The sequence below is a fragment of the Ascaphus truei genome, chromosome 1 (assembly GCF_040206685.1).
Source record: "Ascaphus truei isolate aAscTru1 chromosome 1, aAscTru1.hap1, whole genome shotgun sequence".
NCBI lineage: Eukaryota > Metazoa > Chordata > Amphibia > Anura > Ascaphidae > Ascaphus > Ascaphus truei.
Window position 1 is genome coordinate 475,111,421 of NC_134483.1, and position 17,295 is coordinate 475,128,715.

Genomic DNA, 17,295 nt, shown 5'->3' on the forward strand with positions numbered 1-17,295 from the left:
ATATTTGATTTGAGTCTATCCATGAATTGCTTCACTGACAAATAATCCCTGAAAACAGGTGATATGCCAAAGAAATCACACACCATCTATTTAATTGGAAATGCCAAATTCAATAGAAATGAAGTACTCACAATCACCCACTTCTGGGTCTGGAAAGGACGTGCAGCTGCCGAGATTGAAGTCCAGATGAAAAAAAGGGAATACTGGACACCCAAAATAAAAGGAGAAAGGTCCAAATAATGCAAAAAAATAGATAATTTATTGGAAGTTCCTAAGCATATGCTTATGCTTATGAACTTATGAACTTCCAATAAATTATATATATATATATATATATATAAAAAATAGATTTTACCAGATTGGAGTCCGGAAAAAACGAGACAGCACACAGTCCAGTAGTTCCAATAAAGCTGTATTCAGAGTAACATGACACCACCTTATGGAGGTGGTGCCATGTTACTCTGAATACAGCTTTATTGGAACTACTGAACTGTGTGCTGTCTCGTTTTTTCCGGACTCCAATCTGGTAAAATCTATTTTTTACATGTGCATATGGGACAAGCATCAGCATTTTTTCATTTGTTTACAGTGTGCCAACTGAGTGGGATTTATATATATATATATATATATATATATATATATATATATATATATATATATATATATATATATATATATATATATATACAGTGTTCGACAAACCTATACATTTGCTCACCCCGGGCGAGTGGATTTAACCCCCGGGCGAGTAAATATTGGCCCAAGCAGCACACGTTTAGTACTAGGTGGCGAGTTGATTTTTTTGTGTGGCGAGTAGATTTTTGGTGATTTGTCAACCACTGTGTATATATATATATATTTGCAATATTTGGACCCTTCCCCTTGTCTTTTGGGTGTGCACTACTCCCTTTTTTTCATCTTTGATAAACGGACCTGAGACCCTGGCAGATATATTTATTTACATATTTTGCATATTTCTTGGGTGGTGGAAGTGGATAGACATGATTGCAATAGAGTAAGGGGTAAATATTGACTCATTGAAAGTATCTTGCTTAGGAGAAAGGTGAGTTGGCTAGAGTAGCCGTGTGTATTAACCCTGGTTGCATATCTAAGTCACCTGCTCAGTTGTTTGCTGTTTGTGACAGATGTTATATAGAGATGAATTGATGGGAGATATTATTAATTTGAGGGACCTTTGTGAAGGTGAAAAGTGGGCCAGCTTGGAAGCTGTGTATAACCCTTGTACCGTATGTAGATGTGCCGTACATGACATCACCTGCCCACAATTACATCGCTGGTGCTAAGTAACACTGATTTCAATGATTTATCATCCATTTGTACGTCTAGTGCTATTTACTATAAGGCTGAAAATAGCTTCTAATTCGTGAAAATGACATTGGGCAATTTCACATTGGCAATGTGCAGAAGGGAGTCTATTACATAAAACCCAGTTGTATTTAGCCTCGATCAAAAAGGATTTGGGCATCAAAACAGGTGTGAACCTGGGCATGGGTGCAAATATTCGAATTAGTAACTGCAGAATTTCAAGGGTTAAAGGACTTTTGGCTACCCATTTTTTCGCTGTTATCCACAGATTCTCTGTATCAGGGGTGCGCAAACTCGGAGGGGCAGGTGAAATTTTCTGGGGGGATGGAGGGCGCGGCACTTACAGAGGCACTGCGCTCTTCCCCTCAACATTTAAATTAAATGCCGGGGGACCGGGCAAGGCCTCTGTAAATCCCTTGTTTCCAGCGGCTTCTGGCGACGCATCACCATGGCAACGCAGCATCAAATGACGCCGTGGGGTCACATCACATTGTGACGTCAGAAACGCTGGAGAAAAGGTAGGGGGGAGGATGCGCGAGCATGGGGGCAGTGCAAACAGGGGAGCGCAGATGAAAAAGTTTACACCCCCTTCTCTATATAACATACAGTTGCACTTTGCATTGTCCAAAAAGGATTTGGGCATCAAAACAGGTGCCAAACCGGGCATGGACAATTTTAAACAATTTCAATATGCACATATAAAGTAGGTGGGCCAAAGTTATTTAACCCTTAAAACATTACATCTACTTATTTGAAATAGTTTAAAAATTGCACCGTGCCCAGTTTGGCACCTCTTTTGTTGCCCATACCCCTTTGGGCCAGGCTGAATACAAGTGCTTTTATAGAAGATTGTCACTGTGAAACAGGTGGCCTAAAGTAATGTACAGGTGACTCTTGGAAAATATTCATTTAGCAACACATTTATGAATAAATAATTGTTGGTGGATACAGCATAAATTCCTAATATCACTAAAATTCCATTGTTTTGTAGCCCTGCTTCCTATCACTAGCAAGCTGCTACTATGTGCTGTATTACCTGCTTGCTCACAGGGCCTAAGTCTCTGCCAGGGAGAGCCTGGGGTGCGCGCAACATTTATAACGGGTGCAGCGCCTCCACCTGCGACAGCTCCCGCCAAAGGGGGAGTGGGTCTTCGCAGGACGTATATGCAAGAATTACACTTACACAGCCAAGTTCTAAAACCAATCTCTTTTACTTGCAGATCAAACTCACAGTACATTACATGCCATAACATTCCTATGTAGGTGTATACGTTATATAACACGCCACGGCGGACGTCAACATACCTAGCGCCACGGCGGACGCCAACAATAACCCTCACACCCGTGTCCGATCCTTACGGATTAGTCCTCCCGCTCACAGCAGGCCCTATGTGTGTGTATAGGTGACTGCGCAGCCACTATGTCTCGGGTGAATGAATGGTACCGTTGGTGCACTTGATGAAATACCTGCCGAGCACTCCGGTGCTCGGAACTGCCACGATCTTCAAAAAGGGTCTCTGTACGTCGACACCGCTCTATCTCTCTCTCTCTCTCTCTCTCTAGGGTCCGGGACGCTCCCACCCGGACTCCGGCAACTCCAGGGAGGGTGTGAGCCCAGACCTCCCTCTCGACAGTATAGTCCCGGTCAAAACTTACAGTTACTAGGGGGACAGGAACCTTACTAAGGCGATCCCTAGCTCAGCTTGTCTCTAAGGTGACTCAGGGCTAACTGGGCCTGGGGCACCTGGTGTGCGCCGGGGCGGTTCAACCACCCCTCACAGACGCTCTGTCTCCTCTCCTCTCCAATCAGCTCTTACTCCACGTGTGCACAACCACTGTCTATATCTCTGGCCCCTCCTCCGCCCATTGGCTAGACTCTCTCACCTGACCCTCCCCACAGGGCTGCTGGGTCAAGGGACTGCTTTCTCCCGCCAAATGCACTCTCCTCCTTCGCGGGCTTTTGCAACTACTATTTGCAAGCGCAACCTCCCGCTCTTTGGGGTGAATCAGGTTTCACGGCTACATCCTCCCCCCTGTGGATTCCAACGACCCCGCTTGGACAATGATAACAACACAACCAGTTATATAATGAAAAACACTAATACATTGGTTTCTCTATCAACTTGTACATTTCACTGAACATGATAATCACTGATTGAACCCGGCTGCGAGCCCACTGCTGAGCCTCATAATGGGGTGCCCCGAACTGATCATAAGCCAACCTCGTGGGAGGTTGGCCAGCTCTTTGGCTTCTGCGAATTGGCTCTTCCGTTACCTCTTTGGGAAAGTAGCAATTCTCATCGGGTATTTCCAACTCGGCCCTTGAGGGGCTGGGTATATCTGTAAAGTCTCTTTGTGGCACAAACCACGGGCTCTGGGGATCTAGCGGCGGACTTACTGGAGTCAGTGTCTCTGTCATGGGGCCAAGGGGCTCTTTGCCCGTAGCTCCTCCGGGAGATGCCTCCATGGCCGGAAGGCCCCTTTGAGAGGTTCCTTCCTTTGGATCTTCCAGACTTTCCTGTCCTGATGACAGTTCCCCACTCAGGGGAGATGTAGGCCACTCTAAGTCTCCTTCTTCAATTAATGGAATAGGGAGCAGATGATTGCGATGCCACACCCGTTAGCGTGTCCAGCATGTCCAGCAGAGTGCGATTGAAACTTTTGGGTAAAGCATCCCATTCTGGGTGGTAAGGGGTCGTACGGGACTTTTTAATGTGCAAGAGGTTCAGCAATTCTTTTATTAGTTTACTTTCAAAGTCCCGTCCCTGGGGGGACTTCCGGTGACATCACCCGGTATGGACGGCTGCTAGAGGAGCTCCAGAGACCCGCGTGTAATAAAGCGAAAAACCCCACATTTAAGCCTTAAAATTCCGGACTAAACTTACCCCCTCGGATAGGTAAACAGAAGGGGAATGTCCAAAGCAAAAAAAACGAACAACCAAACTGTTTCCAGATATTTCTCGCCGGCTCAGCGAGGGAGAGAAAGCACCATGAATCCCCAAGATGGCGGCGGACCGCATGGCGCCACCTCCCAATCTGGGAAAAAGACCCAGCCGAGAGAAAGTCCCTCTACAAGCCCAGAACAGACAATAACCAGGGCATACTTGGAGGAACTACTGGCTGGAATGGCTGCTACTCTCAAAACCTCCTTCCAAACGGAACTGCGGTCTGCAGTGAGCGACATAAGGAAGGAGATCTCAGGGCTGACAGAAAAGACTACCACCCTAGAGAACAAGCTCACCGAATCTCTACAAAGGCAAAGAGAGGCAGAAGAAGAGATCAGCCGCCTGGGTGAGGAGATCTCCCTCTTCAAAGAAGGTATGGAGGAACAAGAAAATCGTGACCGGCGACAGAACATTCGAATTAGGAATGTTCCAGAGTCAGTCACACAAGAACAGATCCGGCCTTACCTCCTAGAGTTCTTCAACCTGGTGTGCGGGGAGCTGGAGGAGAAAGAACTGGAGATGGACAGGGCTCATCGTGCATTAGGACCCAAGTCAGATGACCCAAAACGGAGGAGGGATGTTATAATAAAAATGCACAAATACACCTCCAAAGAGAAAATTATTTCAGCATGCCGAGACATAGGAGAAATAACTTTCCAAAACGAGACCCTACAAGTCTACAACGACTTGTCAAAAGCAACAAGAGACCGCAGACGGGAGCTAAAGCCGCTGACTAACTTGCTCCGTGAAAAAAGAGTACAGTACAGGTGGGGCTTTCCATTTAAACTCTCGGTGAACAAAAATGGAAAGTTCCTATCCATGAAGTATCCCGCGGATATGGCCCCATTTGCAAAGGCCTTGGGCCTAACCCCTCCACAAACATGGCTATCAGGCAACCTGCCCTCTGAAGACGCAGCAGGAGACCCTCCCCGAACATCTGAGAGGATCGCGGCCCAGCACTCCAGGGACAAACAGTAACCGCCGCCACCGCACCCGAACAAACCCCCCTGCATGATCCCGAGGGAGAGGGAGGACCCATAACCACCTTTGAAAGCACCCCACCGGACCAGAGCTGTACCTGGAAATGAGCCGCCGATCTCCCGAGCAAGCTGACACAGAACACCGCTCTCCACACTGGACCGCAAGTCACCTACTCCCGCGATGACACAAGAGTTGATCCCGCCAGCCGCCTGGAAAACCTGGCATCCATCCGACTCGACCTGATGTAACGGGATCGTTGATTTTCCACTGCCGGTGCGCGGGGAGAGCCTGGTCCTCGGCCTTGCTTCCCCCTGCCCCGACCTCCGGTCTTTTTGGCCCGGCCACGGGGGTGTTCGCCCCCCCTCCTCCTGCCGGTCTCCCCGATTCCGCGGGACGGACTTTCTGGCCCGCGGGGGAGGGGGGGGGATACGGCCCATCAACGAGTAAGCCGCAGATCCCGACTCAACCAAAATTCACCAACTCGAGAGACGGAGGACAACTGAGGCCCCGAGGAGCCGGTCCACCTTGTTTGACTTAAGGGACGCAAAATCATAAGTTGATGTTGGTGCCCTGGAGGCCGTGAGTAACATAATAAAATGTTATACCACAGAAGGTGCCTTGCGACCCCCCCCCCCCCCCTGTTTCTGCCTCAACCCACATAGCCCCCCCTCCCCCCCTCCTTTCCCCCCCTCCCTCACACATACCCCCTCCCCCCCACACACCTCCATACACCCCCCCCTGGTCCCCCCTGGTCCCTGCCCCCCCCTCCAAGCCCCCACCCGCCCCCATACCCCCAAAACCCAAGATCACAGCATATGGAACTGACATATACAAGCTCATGGCCCACTAACCTGCTCAATACCCAATAAAATTACAAGACTGTAAGCTGAATATACACGACGCAGTATGAAAAATGTCCCCAGCCACCCTCCCTTCCTCCCCCCCCTCTCCCCCCCTCTCCCCCCCACACCTTTATTAGCAAATCCACCGATTGCCAAACTGCCTACAACACAAATATGACATAGAAATGCATGATAACGGTACTATACAAAAGTCGAGAAGTGTATGCAATGTGTGAAATGCCCCCATGCCTTCCCATATACTTCCCCCCCCTTCTCTCCCCCCCCTCTCCCCCCCTCCCTCCCCTCCTCCCCCCTAACCCCCCCCTCCCCTCCCCCCCCTCCCCCTCCATCCCTCCCTTCCTCCCCCCCTCCCCTCCCTCCCCCCCCCACCTTACCCTGATCAGCAACCCCTTCTAGAACCCCACTTAAATACAAAGATAATGGAGGAAAGAACAACATCCAGAGGAAGCAAATGTATATAAGAAAGCTAAATGTATCTTCGCCGATCTCCAAACAGTATATAGTAAACTTATTGTATAGAGTGGTATAACAGACGCAACATACAAAAACGTGAAATGCCTGTATTGTTTGAAATGTACCGTCACCCCCCCCACCCCCCTCCCTCCCCCCCCCACCCCCCAGGGGCTTCGGGATTCTGTGACAATCCCGGCGGCTTCCATGTCATTGATAGCGGCCCTCACATCCTCCACATCCCTGGGAGCAAGTCGGCGAGAACGCTCTCTGAAGGGCTTTTCATCCATCATGCGAATGGTGTGCTGGGCGTTGCGACTACACCCCACATCCATCTCCCCGGTAGAGAATACGGATCGTCTCTGTTCCAGATGCACCCGTAACCATTCCTTCCAGGCTCCAGGCAATTTGGACGACCCAAAATCGAAGTCCAGGGCCGCCCCTGTTTCTTCCACTCGGGTCGTGTTTACTTGCACGGCTTCTTCCACTGAACTAACAGGATAGATTCTTCCTATCCGTTGTCCCACATCGATGGCCAGGGGGAAGGGCGATAGATTCTGCACCATCACATCAATTCATCTAGGAATGGCGCCCCGCCAATGGCGGAATTCGGGTATGAGCCGATACCCTCGCCTCACATCCTCCCCGGGGTATTCTCTAGTGAGAATTGCTGGTCTTCGGCTAGGCGCTCCGCATAAGCACACCAAGCGGAAATTCTTTGCGTTTCTCCGGGGAAAAGCTTCATCCACCTCTTCCGTCCACAGAACAAGAGCCCGTAGTCATCTGAAGGAGGGGAAGGCTGGGCTGGGTCGGATTGAACCAATTGCAGCTGTAGGCTGGACATGGGGAGCTCTTTAGTCTCGTGTAGATAGACCCGGATGACCGCTTGTACAATATCAGCATTGGTACCGAGGATAATAGGGTACTTGGGGGTGTCTCGGGGTTCCGGACACACCAAGGCGTCCACCTTCATGGGGTGAGATTTTCCCGTGTTGAGCTGTTGTATTTCCAGATCCACGGTCACTAACCCGTCGATGGGGTAGTTGTCGTTGCCTAGCCCGCGTACCTTGATGTGGTCCGCCGGTCGCAGCGGACGCTTTTGAAGATGACGATCATAGAACCCTCGGTATATGATGGTGAACTGGGATCCGGTGTCTAGTAGTGCAGAAGAGTAGATTCCATCCACTAAAACCCGGATCAATGCTACCGGTCCCACCCGACTACCATCTTATATCGGCTCGGCCCCTCCGGACGGGGTCCCGTCTGTGTCGGCATCCGTCGCATACACCCTGCAGACCATAGCCTGGGACGGGAACTTCTGGGGTGAGGGGCTCCGGGGTCGAGAAGTGCCCAGGCGGCAATCGTAGGATAGATGCCCCCGCTTCCCGCACTTGTAGCAGGACATATCTCTGGGGGTAGCCCGGCGATCAGGCGGAGGGGACGACCGTCCCGCGAAAGGCGGTTTCTCGGAGCCCGGCTGGTCCGGTGATTCCTCTTTCTTTTCCGTACTTCCTTTAGATTTAGTGCTACTGCTAGCTTTCGGCCTCGGAGGGGAGTGTAGCATTAGATGCGTATCGTGTTCCTTCACCTATAGGTGAAAAAAAAGGTGTGTAATCAGCGCTTATGCAAACAACAATAAAAACCTTAGATACAATGTCCGATTGGTAGTCCTGGAGCTGCCTTGAAAAGATAGTTCTGGTATCTTCTACCCAGAGTTGGATGACGTCACCAGTGTTTGTCCTCTGCTACGGTGGCTCAACGGTGCCAAACAACCTTCCAACGCGTTTCGAAAGCTCTAATAGTGTCTCTCTTCGTGACGGATCATGTGCATTCCAGGAAGTAATCCACGTAGGAGCACAGAACCTGATCCCCGGCTGCAGAGACGGGAATACCACCAGGCGAGCGGCGATCTCAACGGCAAAGACCAAAAACCAAGTGCTTATTTCCTATTCACGTCTGGTGAGTAGGTTTTCAATTTTAACCAGGCGGAGCAAAGAAAGAAATCTTGGACTAAGTTCCAAAGTGGAAGATTGTGGATAGTGCTTAGGCACTTGTCCATTGTTCATCTATTTCCAAGCATTTTAATTATTTTTATATTATATTCATGTTCATTTATTGTCATCCATGGTTATTTTAACTTTGTAATAAACTGCTCCTTCATTATATTTTTGTTATCCCTTGGGTAATACACCATTGCAGGCTTCCTGCATGTTTTGTCTTTTTCTCTCTCCTTTTCCTGAGGTCACAGCTCAACAGAAGAAATCACAAGCATATCCTTCTATTACCTCACCTCAGCGCCATAAAAGATCACCCTTTTGCCTGTGTTCCTTCACCTGTTGCAGTAGTTGGATGAACGAAGGGGGGGGGGGGGCCCTGGTGAGGTGATCACGAATCATGCTGGCTATTGGGTGAGAAGGACTGGATCCGCGGAGGTACTGCTTCCGGAGATACTCATTCATCTGGGAGGGTAGCACATATTTATAATGCAGCAGCGGCCCAAGAGATATTTGCACATGGTGTATATAGGCGGACAGCTCTTCCCCCTCCTTCTGGTTTATGGCATAGTACTTGGCCCACAACTCCCCGTCATCCTCTTTCGCGCTATAGGCTTCGGCCAGGAACTCTATCATCAAGCGAGAGGTTAGATCGGGGTGCTGTTCGCGGTGTATACTGATCAGAGTGGCCGCTGGGGGCCGCAGGCACTCCATGAGTCTCTGTCTTTTTACTGCATCGGTGCACGACCACTCTTCCATTACCCCCCGCGTGTGCTCTTTCCACGTTTCTACCCCATCTTCCCCGGTAGGCACAGGGAGGGTCCCCGAGAAGGCTTTTAGCTTTCGGTAGTTCTGGGCGTGGGTGGCTAAGGTAAGCGCTTCGACTAGCGGCAGCAAACTGGGGGGACTAGATAACTGGACTATCTTGTCATTTAGTTTTTGCAGCATATTACTACTCACTCCAGCCTCAACGGAGGCGCTGGATCCCGGGTCACTGGACACGGATCGGCAACTACCGACCTCACTTGCGGCATAGTGAATCAAAGGGAGGGTGTGGTCGTTCTCATCCAACAGACGTACGAGGGGATCTCGGAGGGGGTAAACAAAAGGACTACCGCCAGGCGGTGCATCAGGCAAGACCAGAGATTGCGGAACGGCAGGTTCGAGCGCTAACAGGTTACGCCGACAGTCCACAAGTAAGGTATTCCACTTGGAGTCGTGATCTACCATTACATCTACCATGCGAGCTTTGGCAAAACCCGGGAGTTGTCGCAAGGCCATCTGTAAAGTCTCTAAGGGTAAGGCCATGGGCACTCGGGCCAGCGCTACGGCGCGACGAGTAGGCGTGCGTACTTGACGGGCCCAGTCTCGTATCTCGTGACGGGTGGGCAAAGCCATGGTGATCACAATTTAGGTTCGAGGGGCACCCCAGGTCTGAACTCTCAGCAGCGCCTCCAAATGTAGCCCTGCTTCCTATCACTAGCAAGCTGCTACTATGTGCTGTATTACCTGCTGGCTCACAGGGCCTAAGTCTCTGCCACAGAGAGCCTGGGGTGCGTGCAACATTTATAACGGGTGCAGCGCCTCCACCTGCGACAGCTCCCGCCAAAGGGGGAGTGGGTCTTCTTAGGACGTATATGCAAGAATTACACTTACACAGCCAAGTTCTAAAACCAATCTCTTTTACTTGCAGATCAAACTCACAGTACATTACATGCCATAACATTCCTATGTAGGTGTATACGTTATATAACACGCCACGGCGGAAGTCAACATACCTAGCGCCACGGCGGACGCCAACAATAACCCCCACACCGGCCACCGGGTGAGCGCACCCCGTGTCCGATCCTTACGGATTAGTCCTCCCGCTCACAGCAGGCCCTATGTGTGTGTATGGGTGACTGCGCAGCCACTATGTCTCGGGTGAATGAATGGTACCGTTGGTGCACTTGATGAAATACCTGCCGAGCACTCCGGTGCCCAGACCTCCCTCTCGACAGTATAGTCCTGGTCAAAACTTACAGTTACTAGGGGGACAGGAACCTCACTCAGGCGATCCCTAGCTCAGCTTGTCTCTAAGGTGACTCAGGGCTAACTGGGCCTGGGGCACCTGGCCTGTGCCGGGGCGGTTCAACCTCCCCTCACAGACGCTCCGTCTCCTCTCCTCTCCAATCAGCTCTTACTCCACGTGCGCGCAACCACTGCCTATATCTCTGGCCCCTCCTCCGCCCATTGGCTAGACTCTCTCATCTGACCCTCCCCACAGGGCTGCTGGGTCAAGGGACTGCTTTCTCCCGCCAAATGCACTCTCCTCCTTCGCGGGCTTTTGCAACTACTATTTGCAAACGCAACCTCCCGCTCTTTGGGGTGAATCAGGGGTCACGGCTACAGTTTATTAATGCAGCTATATTAACTTTTAGTGAATCTAGCCGAGTGTTTGCAAAATGATCACAAGGGCTATGAAGCCATTTTGCTTGTGATAGGCAAAATATTAGTCCCATTCATTTCAATGGAACTGAATTCTACTCCAGAAAGGCGAAGACATTGAGCTGGAAAAGAGGAGGCAAAGAGTTTATACTGTTAGCTGGCAAAGCAGATGTGCACAACATACAGTAGATGGCGCTAAGAACCTTTGATCATATTGTATGGTCCATTCATTCCAAACAAGAAGTAGGGAAGAGAGAAGGAGGGGCCGGGAATTATTTCCTGAGTTGAGAGCTGAGAGCAGGAATTAGCTTCCGGCTGCTGAGGCTAGAGCTTCTTGTGTGGGTGCGAGTGAGAACAGGCAAGCAGTCAGTCAGCAGTGGATGGAACAGTGACAGCAGCGGCACACGGGCTATGTAAGTGAGCTGGGCTTGTTCTGCACTATTGACGTGAACGACAAACTGGATTTTTACTTGGCTCTGAAAAACATTCCAATTGTTTCACTGTATCGTCGCAGTATTAAGGGCTGAGGTTCTGGAATGCAGCAGCAGGCAGTGGGGGCTCTGGGTAAGGAGAATGTACTGTGGTACTGAGGTTTCTTTGCCTGTCTGTGACTAGGATATGGTATGTTGTGCGACCATACCATTTTACCATTCGTTACTGACATACAGCCCTGTTTGCATGGTGTCACCTATACCTCTCTTTGCTCCATGCTTCTTCATCGCAACGTACATCTTTTCAGCTCTTGTGAGCAGTGACCTCCCTTCCTTTTTGTATCACCATGGGTTAAATTGTTATATCTGTCTGTCATATGTATGTTGTTGTCTTTAACTTTTTGTTGTAGTGCGGAATATGTCGGTGCCTTATAAATAAATGATAGTTAGCATTTTGGTTTCTTGTGGCTTCAAACTCAGATGTTATCTTCCTGATAGCGCAGATTTTTTTACAACTTTCTTTCCGTATGTATATGTGTATATGTGTGTGTATATATGTGTATGTGTATGTGTATATATATATATATATATATATATATATTTATACCTATTCATTGTATTTGTCACAAGAGAATCACAGTTAAAAACCTTGTCACCTTTAAAATGCTCAGTGCGTGCCTTGTGTGGCAGACTAGTTGCTTCCCAAAGCACATACAGTATGTATTATTGCAGTAGAGTTCGTGACTTACACAGCGGCCGCCGCCACGGATCCGTTATCATTGCAGTGCCATTCACCCAAGCTGAGCTGCTATTTCACTGCCTTACTTTAGGTGCTGTGGTTGCACAGCTTTTGGAAGTAGCTGAATCTTCAATGGCAGGAATGTATAGCCTCCAGGGCTGGGAGAGAGCATGAAAGTAGTACATGATTTCGTAAGAAGATCCACACAGAGCCTTGAACATCTAGACCTGCATCTGCTCTGTTTTCCCCTCTTCCATGCTGGGGGGATCTGAGACAAGGGTTTATCCCCTGTATAGCAGGCCACTAAAAGGGTTAATGCAGAGTTGGCCAAATCCAACCCTCAAGGGCCACCAACACGTCAGGTTTTCAGGATATCCTTGCTTTAGCACAAGTGGCTCAGTCAGTGTCTCAGAGATAATGACTGAGCCACTGATTGAGCCACCCTAAAAACCTGGGCTGTTGGTGGCCCTTGAGAACTGGTGTTGGCCACCCCTGGGTTTAATATACTGTATGAAAACTCTTATCAATAACATATATTAGCAAATAGCAATAGCAAATATATATATTTTTCAACATACAGAAAAGGAGCTAAAATAGAAAAAGGGGAAGTACCTGATAAGCATAGGTAGATGACAAGAATTTTGTTTGGTACTGTAGCTGACATCTAGGCGTAGGTGATAACAAGTATTTGCGGTATAAGGCACTAACATATTTAGCAGTGTAGTACAATGGGAGATTAAAGTCCACTACGTAAATATGGCACAAATATGACAAATAAATCTAACAGGTTATCACACACCAATGCCAAAGGTGAAAGGTTCTCTGCTTGAAAGGATATCACATTATCCTGAACACGAATGCAAATCGTCTCATGTACATGCTAAATGAGTGAAAGGCCTTTGGAAATGATGGATCTGAGATGCAGTTTAACGAGTAGACAAATTTCCTGATGAAATTCAGTCTACTTGAAAAGCTTCTCCTGTCACGTTTGAGTCTCTTGAGAGCTGGTAGATGGACATGCAGATGTTGCAAAGTCATGAAGAATGATAGCCACGCTTTTTAGGGTGCATATAAAAGAATGATGTTGAAATATTAAACACTAGAGAATTATGCTTTCCTGTATTGTTCTCCAACTATTTTCTAGCGATTTGCACCTTTCAATGCAGACACATCATTACAACACTGGATTTAAGGCAATTTTTATTTTGAAAAAGAACAAGCAGGGTTAACCTGAAAATGTTTTTTTTTTTTATAGGCAGTGTTTTGTGTGGTTGTCGGATGTACCCAGTAGAGGAAGATTATGCAGGTTTTAATAGAAATCCCTAGGGACCCACTTTTGATCTCTGGTTTTCGCAGGAAGCTATCGATTTTAATTCCTTTTAATTCCAACTGTGAGTTAATTGGACATTACGTGTGCCCTGTGAAGCATAATCAAATCAGAGTCTGCTAGGAACTAATCCTATATGAGAACACTGTGCACTTGCCATAACGCAGAAATTGTAAGAAAATCCTGGGGAAACTGTTGGGGTTCTCTGGAGATTCTGACTGTGCCCTCCATTATTTTGTGTGAAATTTCAAGAGAAATAGCAAGATGTCCCCCTGTCGAGTTAAGTTACTATAATGACGATCTTATATTTGTAAAGTACCACCATGTTCCACTGCACAGAGCAATCAGTCTGAAATATGAAAGAATCCTTTTTAAGCAAAAATAGTGAACCATAAAACGTGTGAAAATCTAATTAGCAGAAACACGAAGCATCAAATCATGTGGCAAGAGATCCTAAACATTGCGTGTTTTTGCTAAGCGCTGTTTCACGGAATGAATATCCAACCCTTCTACTGCCGGAGAGATCTGCAATACTTTGTCAATCGTTGCTCTTCCCTCCGACAGTGAAGGGGTTAATTAACAGGGATAAATACCCCGGGTCGATTTTATATGAGTGTAGCATATATAAGGACTTATTTAATAGTCTGTGAAAGAGCCAATTGCACTGCAATCAGCTGGAATTTCCTATTGAGTTAAACGCATTTTGAATACGCCCCATCATTTCTTTGTCAACTTCTAAGCATCAGTGAGACTTGTATGTAAGACTGATCTATGTAAGACTGATCAGTTTGGGCTTTCTATGCCACAACTAGAATAGAATGATGCATTATAGAAACTGATACGGATCATTTGACCCACCCAGTCTGCCATTTTTACCTTTTGCTACAAAATCAGGCTTACCACAATCTATGGGGTTAGTCATTAAACTGCGATAGTAACAATCGGGACACTATCACACGGAATCTCCTATTGATTTGAATGCAGCAATATCACAGTAGAACTCCATATGACTTCTCCTGAAATTTGTTATCTATGTTAGATTTCCAGTTGTCTATCCCAAGCCTCTGCCACCTACATGTATCTACTAATATTTCTGTAAAGAAAAAGTACTCCATGATTCCTGTCTACAAATAATTTTTTCTCGACCCCACGCAAGAGCGAATCAAGCCTCTGTCTGCATCAGCACCGAGCAGCAACGCCCACCTATAGGGTTCATACAGTATATGGAAAAAAGGGCTTTGGTGTCGGTAACTACTGTAGTCTTAAAAAAAAAAATTATACTAAAGAAATTTCAACATACAGTTAAAATCCAAACTCCGTAGATGGCAATTAGATGGCTCAAATGCCTCTTCTGGCATTAGCCTGTACAGTAAAGTACATTGCCCTAATGTACCCTTATTGAGCATTTTGATTATCGTTTGTCTTTTGTAACGTTTTATTTGTTTTCTTTGTGTTTACTACGCTCATAAAAAGTGCAAAAGAAAATTTGCAAAAAAATAAATAAATTGTGAACAGAAAAATGGCAATTACGCACGTACAGTATCTACTATTAAACATGCCACTATGCTTAGTACACCTTTGCCATGGAGGGACTGTAATTCCCACTAATTAGAAGACAATCTATGTCATTTATATTATCAGCAGTGCCATTGATTTTAATTCAATCTTAGGCCTGGGACCCGCTGCGCTCGTTGGCGCGGGCGGCAATGTAGCGAGTTCCCCACCAGCAGGGGAATCTTCGCGAGCCGGTCCCGGTCCCCACTGGCTGCACAGCTGACTACACGCTGTCGCGCGTCAGCCGCTGGAGACACCACAGAATGGTGTTTCCTAGCGTTGACGCGTCACGTGGTGTGGCTGTGAGCCAATGGGGAGGGGAGGCTGCGGGAGGAGGAGAGGCTTCGGGGAGCGGGGAGGAGTGTGGAGTGAAAGCAGCGTGAGTGCCTCTCTGTGTGTGTGTCTGAGTGCGTGCGTGCCTGCCTGTGTGTGTGTATGTGTGTGCCTGTCTGTGTGCGTGCCTGTCTCTGTCTGTGTGTGTGTGTATGAGTGCGTGCGTGCCTGTCTCTGTCTGTGTGTGTGTGTGTGTGTGTGTGTGTGTATGAGTGCGTGAGTGCCTGCCTGTGTGTGTGTGTGTGTGTATGTATGTATGTATGAGTGCCTGCGTGTGTGTGTGTGTGTGTGTGTGTGTGTATGAGTGCGTGAGTGCCTGCCTGTGTGTGTGTGTGTATGTATGTATGTATGAGTGCCTGCGTGTGTGTGTTTTTTTTACTTACCTGCAGCCCGTGGCAGCCCGAGGAGGGAGGGGGGGGAAGAGTAGCGGGTCCCTCCGCTCAAGCCACGCACCCCCCTCCCTGTCAATCCTCCCACTCCCGCCCACCTCCCGCTCCGGCCCCTCACGTCATGGCCGCGCCCCCCCCCGACCCGTTTGGCCACGCCCCCCCCGCTCCGAGAAAAGCAGCCTGTAGACCGCAGATCGCGGTACAGCGAGTTGCACGCGCCGCCGGCAAGCAAGCCAGCCGTGCGGACGCGTGCAACGGGACCTTAGCCTAACTCTTGAGGCAACTTTTAAAGAAAAAATATTTCCGTATCCAAAACCTTCATACATCATTTGATCCTCAGACTTTCTTTTACCCGATATTAGACTTGACTTCTTTAAATTAAGTTTTGCAAAGTTACCGTTTTGCAATTGCTGATCTGATAAAAAATAAGCCCCAGTTTTGAAATCGTTATTAAGACAGGTTGGGGCCGATTCACTAAGCTCCGTTAAGTGGCTTTAAGAGCGCAAAGTACCCTTTAAGACCGATAAGGCTGCAGTGAGATTCACTATGCAGTGATAACTGCGCTTTATCGCTCTTAAAAAGGCTTTTTTCAGCCCTCGGCGCAAAATGCGCACGATCAGGCTATTGCGTTGCTTTTTGCCAGTACAGGAGATTCACTAAGCAGCGCTAAGTGAATCAGCCTTAAAAAACGCGCCTAACAAACGCGCCAGCTAGAGGCAGGCACAAAAGGAGCTGGACTTAGAAAATATTTCTTTGTTTACCTTTTTGCAGGCACACCATCCATACAACAGGCCCGCGGATGTCCCCGGCTGACCCCGCGGGGGTCCCTGGGTGATCCCCGCGGGACTACGGGGGTCCCCGTGGGGGTCCCCGCGGGCGTCCGGGGGTCCCCGCGGCCGTCCGCGGGCCTGCAGTACCAATGGTGTGCCCCCAAAAAATAAACAATACTATAAAAAATACCCACACCCCCTAACACATACACTACAGTAATGGGCAAAATTACTATTATCCACATATGGATAATAATGCATTTGCCCATTAAATATACATTAATCACAATAAGTACAATAAATACATTTTGTACTCACCCTTGTCCGGCACCCACGATGAAGGCCATCCTCATCTTCCTCACCGTCCATACACTGGGGTGCTGAAAAATATACACAAGAAGAAAAAGAGCCAAACTAATGTCCCCTAACCCCTTAATCACCTTAGCGGTTATTAACCGCTACAGTCATTAAGGGGTTAAGCCACCCTGACCCGATACCCACCCTTCACCCATTTATTTGTACAGTGACTTCATCATGTGTATATATATATATATATATATATATATATATAAAAACAGAAAACTACAATAAGCGCAATCACAATTAGACTAATAATGATATTTACCACATATATAGGAGGGTATACTACCTCACAATCTAACTTTCCCTGATTAAGTCTGCAGCCAAATGGTCTACCGCTCCACGGGCTGGTAAAAAAGGGATATCCAAACAAGAGTGACCTAGGCGCAAGTAAAAACAAGAAAAA

General features: G+C 48.0%; 1 protein-coding gene across 15 annotated transcripts in view; it reads left to right on the forward strand.

Annotated features, from left to right (window-relative positions):
* APBB2 (amyloid beta precursor protein binding family B member 2) overlaps positions 1-17,295 on the forward strand; it is a 457,842-nt gene that overhangs the window by 35,959 nt on the left and 404,588 nt on the right. For 13 of the 15 annotated variants that reach the window (XM_075567401.1, XM_075567410.1, XM_075567440.1 and 10 more), the window contains exon 1: positions 11,279-11,399. The exons of 1 other annotated variant lie outside the window; for it this stretch is intronic. The gene's annotated coding sequence lies outside the window, so the exon portion shown is untranslated. Of the gene's footprint in view, positions 1-11,278; positions 11,551-17,295 lie in introns of those variants that run through there. One more of the 15 variants, XM_075567334.1, reaches the window with a different exon arrangement.